The sequence below is a fragment of the Denticeps clupeoides genome, chromosome 20 (genome assembly GCF_900700375.1).
Source record: "Denticeps clupeoides chromosome 20, fDenClu1.1, whole genome shotgun sequence".
Classification (NCBI taxonomy): domain Eukaryota; kingdom Metazoa; phylum Chordata; class Actinopteri; order Clupeiformes; family Denticipitidae; genus Denticeps; species Denticeps clupeoides.
This window is the reverse complement of record NC_041726.1, coordinates 17699125-17705918: the sequence shown is the minus strand read 5'-3', so window position 1 is coordinate 17705918 and position 6794 is coordinate 17699125. Positions and strand designations below refer to the sequence as shown.

The following is a 6794-nucleotide window of genomic DNA, read 5'->3' as shown; positions in this document are numbered from 1 at the left end:
CTTTCCTTTTCCCCAAAAACAGTCCTATATGTTTGTTCAGTCTGTATTTCAATAAATGTTTTTTGTTAAAGAACCTATGCCTGAGTCCTGAGTCATCTAGCTCACTATGGAAAACAGTGAAAGAAAAGCATCACTGGAAGAAAGGTGATATGCCATCAAGTGAAATCAATGACTATGAATTTGAGGATCTGACTCCTCACTACTCACCTCAAGAAAATTACATTTGGACATTCACATCTGGTGACTAACCCCGTGCAGAGAAAAACCACACAACCAAAAGCAATTTTTTATAGTCACACACCAAAGTAACTATATTGGCGACAGTTACGAGATTCCCCAGTCAGATCAAGCGTGCACATTCCCTATGTCCAACAACAGCCCATCTGCAGTTGCTACAGTACAGTGCAGGAAGTACCTGATGCGACATGAGTTGGTGATTACAGGCCTGCTGAAGTTTCATGATTAACCAGAGAACTACTGGGAATGGAAGGCATCCTTCATCAGCTCAAACAATGACTCGCTACTCTCCACGAGAGAGGAACTTAATCTGCTGTCCAAATGACTTGGCCCATCCTCATCTGAGCAAGCTATATGATTCAGAGCAGTACACATCCACAATCCACCTTAAGGTCTCAGAATGTTGTGGCAGACACTGGAAGACGTTGATGGCTCGCCAGAGGTAATTGAGAATGCGCAGGGACTACTACAGGTTGAGGGAACTTGGATATTTTCTGAAGTGAAGTGATTGTCATTGGGTGCTAGTAGCCTAGTGGGTAACACACTCGCCTGTGAACCAGAAGACCCAGTAAGTCCCATTTACTACCATTGTGTCCCCGAGCAAGACACTTAACCCCAAGTTGCTCCAGGGGGACTGTCCCTGTAACTACTGATTGTAAGTCGCTCTGGATAAGGGCATCTGATAAATGCTGTAAATGTAAATGTCATTCTGATACACAGCCACTTCGCATGCCACTTCGTACAATCAGCCAGGCGGAAAGTGGCCAAGCCCAGCCGCCCCGTAATCTGCACTGGCTCAGCCCAAAAGGAAAGGAGCTTGTTGTCCCGGTGAGGCAGAGGAACCCTGACCCAATCATGGACTGCCAGACAGGAAGGTGTCACCTTCCGTCGGCGATCAAAAGACTGCTTCATCCGGCGCTGAGAAGTCAAACCCTGTGGCGCAGGGCCGCTGCAGTAAGCGGAGGAGGCTGTGGCCGCAGCCGGTCTAATGGAAGCTGCAGCTCCCTACCCAGCATGAGGAGAGCTGGGGAAACTCCAGTGGTGGAATGGAGAGATGATCTGTAATGAAGCAGTGTGCGCTGCAGGGCTGAGGCAAAGACCAAGCCATCGGGCAGGTGAGCCCGAACACCGTTCTTCAAGGTCTGATTAAATCTTTCCACGCCACCGTTAGCCTCTGGGTGGTAGAAAGCGGTGCGTGTGTGTCGAATCCCTCTGTCCCTGAGGAATGTCTGAAAATCCATGGAGGTGAACTGAGGCCCATTGTCTGTTGTAATGGTGTTGGGAAGGCCCCACCTTGAGAACAGACAGTCGAGGAACTCCCTGGCCGCCTGAGACGTGACCGAGCCTGTGGAGGAGATCTCGGGCCATTATGAGTACAAGTCATAGGCAACCACTAGAAAACGCTGATGATATGGGACCCCCTGAAATGGCCCACAGATATCCAGCTGAACGTGCTGCCATGGCCCGGCACAGGTTGCAGTGGCGGAGGTGTGGGAGGGCCCGTCTTTCCACTGACGAGACAGGCTGAGCAGTCCTTCACCGCAAATTCAATATCCCTGTCGATCCCAGGCCACCACACCCTGTCACGGCAGCGCTGCTTGACCTTTACGATGCCTCGGTGTCCCTCATGAGCCATGGCCAGGATGCGAGGTTGTTGGCTGCCGTGGATGACGGCCCGCAGTCCCCGCGCCACACAGACCTCATTCCAACAGGACAGCTCATCTTTAACCCGATGAAATGGCACCAGATCCTTGGGCACCGTGCGTGGCCACCCCTCTTGAATGCAAGTGCAAAGCTGAGTCTTGCGCTGAAGCCAGTTGGAGGTCCTGTAGAGACACAACCTCCCGGAGTGGCCCATGAAGCATGTGGATAAGCTCTGGCTCCAGTGTATCCGTGGTTGGGCCTGGAGGAGTGTCTGGAGTGGCCCTGGAAAGGAGGTCTGCCACAACATTGTCCCGGCCGGGGGTAAACAGCGGAGTGAAATTATATTGGAGGAGCCTCTCCAACCAGCAGTGGAGCCGGAGCGGTCTGTGCCCTGTGCCTGAAGATTCGAGTAGGGTCGTTAGGGCCTGATGGTCTGTGCAGAGGGTGAAATGTCGGCCATACAAGTATATATGCCACCGCTCACACGCCCAGACGCAGGCCAGTGCCTCCCGCTCCCCAACTGAATAGTTCTGCTCAGCCAGAGTCAGAGACCGGGAGGCAAAAGCAATGGGGTGCTCAGAACGTTATGTCGGCTCCCAGGGTCCTGAAGATCCGCTGCCCTTCCGTGCCCAGGTTATGGAGCAGCAAGGCTCGCAGACGCTAGTCTGGAGAATCCGCGAGGCTGACGGCCGTGAGATAAGTCGAAAAGGATTCAAACCAGCGGTCCCAGGGCACCGGCGGCTCGCCGGCCAAAGCCAGAAAAGGAGGTGGAGGAGGTACAAAAAACTCCATCCTCGTCGCCAAATGTTATGTTTGCTGTTAGTGAATAACCACGCAGACTCTCGACACGCGGTCTGCTCCTTTTCTCTTTATTTCCGTATACCCAGAATCCCTTACAGCAACACCCACAACCTGGAACACACGCAAAACGCACACTGCCCATGTGCATATGTAACAGTATCCTGCAGGGCACAGTGAAAAAGCTATGAAGTCATATGCAGTTCTCGATGAGCAAAGCAACAGGTTACTGGGCAGGTAACTACGAAATGCTGCCAGACGACCGGTTTGAAATTCCCCAGACAATATTCCAGCCTTGGACTGTCCTACTCCTTCTGGGACGAGATCCAGGTACACAAGGCACGAAAGCAATGTACTGGGCCTCACACTGCACCTTTCACGCAATGACTTGACCTTGGATGGGTAATCATTGTAGATGTGTGCCTGGGAAAACTCACAGGAGGCCTGACTAGCGTACTGATGAGTGGTCACCAGTCCATCCTTAAACCATGCACCAGCAGTCTGGTTGTCAAGGAGAAGATTGACAGCCCTGAGTCTCCCCATGGCTTCTCAGGTGTGTCTGCAGTCAGTCACAACAATAAGATAAATGGCCTGGGATAAATGTGTTCCAAAACAAACAGCATGATTGCAAATCCAGCATGCCTATTGAAGATGAACTGTTCCTTGACCTTATGGACAGAGAGGTTTACTTGGATGATGCAAACTGCTGGGTAGCACTTTTGATGGACTTTACTCTTTTCCAACTGAAGATGAAGCCATCTCTATCCTGGAAAGAACAAAAGAAATATTAGCAGACAAATCAACAGTTACTACCACCCTTATGCTGTCATGGATGCCTTTCTTCCTGAAGAAAAAAACCTAGTGGATTTGGATTTAGCAGTTGATCCCTTAACACTACAGCAGTCTAGGACTCACCTGGAACCTGCAGTCTGACACATGTCCTTTCATGTATGTAGAGAACAGAAACCATTCACAAATGAACTCGACATAGACATTCACTAGATCACATATTGACAAGCAAAACCTGTCAGTAGGAGATGGAGTAGTGATGAAAGCACTTCCCATCAAAGACTCTAAAGTTCAAAAAGTGGACATAAAGGTGGTTAGACAAGGAACCCAAAGTGTTTATGCTAGGCCTGTTTTAGAAGTAGTTTTTCTTGTTAAGGGGGAATAATGCTATAAAGTGTAATAACAGATAAGAATTGTGACGTTCTCACATTAATAATGGCATATGGGCGACCTCTAGTGGTCAACGATTTCTCATTTTAAATTTGTTTGTACCTTGTGTTTTGCCATAGTTGCTTTGTGCTGCAGGAACAAATGAACAAGCACATTTTCTTAATGTGTGTTATATGGACTGAAATCATGTGTTTGTAAGCATTTTGTATTTAGTTACTCTGCTGGGAGCAGATCCTTCTCCTATAGAGCTCCGCAGTTGTGGAACAGCTTGCCTGTCAGTGTCCGGGATTCAGACACAGTCTCAGTGTTTAAATCCAATCGCAAAACCTATCTGTTTTCTCTGGCTTTTTGCTAAAGTCCTAGACCCTCATTTCCCTTGATTTTGACGCAGTGTCAATTATAAAGTCCAGTTTATCACAGAGTCCCCCTGTTAGACACAGACAAAGTTAAATTCACCAGTTAGGCTGTCCTAGTTAGGGTACCGGGCCACTGTAGTACCAATATACCACTATAACCACATTTTTCAGTATCGGTCGTACAGTGCAACCGTCTGCCGCTGCTTCTGTTTGTTTTTTTTTGTGTGGAGTTTTTCCTTGTGTGCAGAAGGTTCAAGTGTGGGGGGTGTCAACTGTAGGGCCTGTCAAAGCCCATTGAGACATACTGTATGTGATTTTGGGCTATATAAGAAATAAATGTTGTTGTTGTTGTTGTTATTTAATAGTGCCATGTGAATGTCCTTAATGTGCAGCTCTGCCAAGCTAGACACATACTTTTTAGCAGGGGCAGAATAAATCTATTTTAATATTAATCATTATATTTAGAAAAGAGGAGCAACTGACAAAAAAACCCTAGTGGTTTAATGACTACCCATGGAAACTGTTGGGAACTGGGGGGAACTAGTTTTGCGTCAGAGTATCTGCCACAAAAACCCACAAGAGGTATTGTCATGCAGCTGGATTCTACACTTTTTGCCTAGCCCTGCCCCGAAGGGTTGCAGGTTCAGCAGTCAAAGCCGATTTGATAATATTGTATTGTAGAAGTCACTGTAAAAAGCTGGCCCATCAGCCAAAAACAGAATCCAACAGGGCGGTGAATGTTACAAGGGCAGTGAATGTTACAGGGCGGTGAATGTTAGAAAAAACTCAAATTAGAGATGGTGCTGAAAAGAAATTCCATAGAGTGACCCTGTACCTTAGAGAAGCAGGGCTGAAATGAGAATAGAAAAGCCATGAGCTGGCACAGACCAAACTGATTGTCCTTTTGTGTTTATGTCAAACAGAACCCCTGATACAGGAATACAGCAGTCATCCACTCCCAACAAGACCCGGCACTTCAGACCATTTGTTATCCTTTTTGCCACCTGATTATTGTCTTGTTTTGTGAGGGGTCGAACACAGCTTGGAGATAACACAGGGTTCTTCATTAACACATGAAAAGTCAGGGACTCTTACATCATGTACTTGTTAAAAACAAGAAATCTTTTGAGGGCAGTGAAGTTGTTAACAGGAGTATTTGTAGAGGCTGCAGATAAAAAATAAACCAGCATTTAAAAATAAAACAGAGATCATGGATAGAACATACAGTACAGTTTTCTGTACTGTATGTACATACATACAGATTTCTCAGAGCATGTCAAGCATGTCAAGATGTTTTGGAGCAACTGAAAAAAAACATTGACATATGTGAGTGTGTGATCAAAACCATAAGCACTTCTCAACTTTTTAGACACATCTTCTTTAGACACATTGTCATTGTGATGCACCTGTGTGGCATAATAGTGAGCACAGATGGCAAAAGTCAAACACAATTAAAGCTCAGGTGTCACTAGTTGAAGACAACAACTCAAAATGTTGAAATCTCCTGCCACAATTGTCGCTTGGGCTTCTCTTCATCACGTACAAATCTTTCGCCTTTTACTAAAGATTTCCGTGGAGAGGGGTGTCAACAAGCTCACAATATTTTTGGGGGCTCTGTTTCTACAGAGAGAATGAGGAGGAGCTTCTTCCCGCAGGCTGTCCGAGCTCTCAACAACAACAGTACATAGAACTCCAGCACTTTCACTTTCACCTCCAATCACTCTCCGGAATGATCACTTTTGCACAAAATCACTTTGCACAAAATCACTCTGCGCTTTTTACTTTACTTTTTCTCTTTTCTTTAAACATTGTCTTTAACTCATTTGCACACCTTCACCCTATCAGTTACACATAGTTTATGTTAAAGACGTAAAAGTGAAATATTTGGTTATGTTTGCAATATTTGCATATTGGTTCATTGTATACTTGCAACATTTGCAATACTGTGGTCTGTAGTAGTCAAAAAGCATTTCACTGCATATCATACAGTGTATGACTATGTATGTGACAAATAAAATTTGAATTTGAATTTGAAATGTGTCACACTTGTGGCTAATGATGTGAGGGTACATATAAGCCAATGCACTGGTTTGTGAGGCACTACAATGAGTAGAAATCAGTGAGAGGAGGTTGAGGTGGTCAGTGAGGACAAAGAACAGTAATAGCAGATGAAATCAGAGATATTGTGGTTGCCCATATTCTTGTCCATGGTATGACAATGAAGGAGGTTGGACTAACTGTACAACTAAACATCAGTAAATTCACGGTGTCCACAATAATCTGAGAACAGCTATACAGAGTGCCCTTTGAATGCAACTCTTGATAGTCAAAGAGCAAAGATTTCAGTATGTACAGGTTTGTATATCCAGACACACAAATGTAGGTTACTGTGATTTACCGGAGTGATTTACTGGATTTGATCTGCAACATTTACAAAAATATTAAAACAATTTTTTGAACTGGATGTAAAAACTCCACGCTGTCCCTAGACAGACACATTGTGTGCTGCCATCAGCAATCATTGTGTTGTCCACCATCAGGCCAACCTAGGGCCCTACAACACTCACCAGCTCCTCATTT

General features: G+C 45.8%; 1 non-coding gene across 1 annotated transcript; it reads left to right on the top strand.

Moving 5' to 3' along the window:
- The first annotated feature begins 5730 nt into the window (after positions 1 to 5730).
- Positions 5731 to 5844, top strand: LOC114770915 (U5 spliceosomal RNA). Its single transcript, XR_003743502.1, has one exon. It is a non-coding gene; the product is annotated as a U5 spliceosomal RNA (small nuclear RNA).
- The last annotated feature ends 950 nt before the right edge of the window (positions 5845 to 6794 follow it).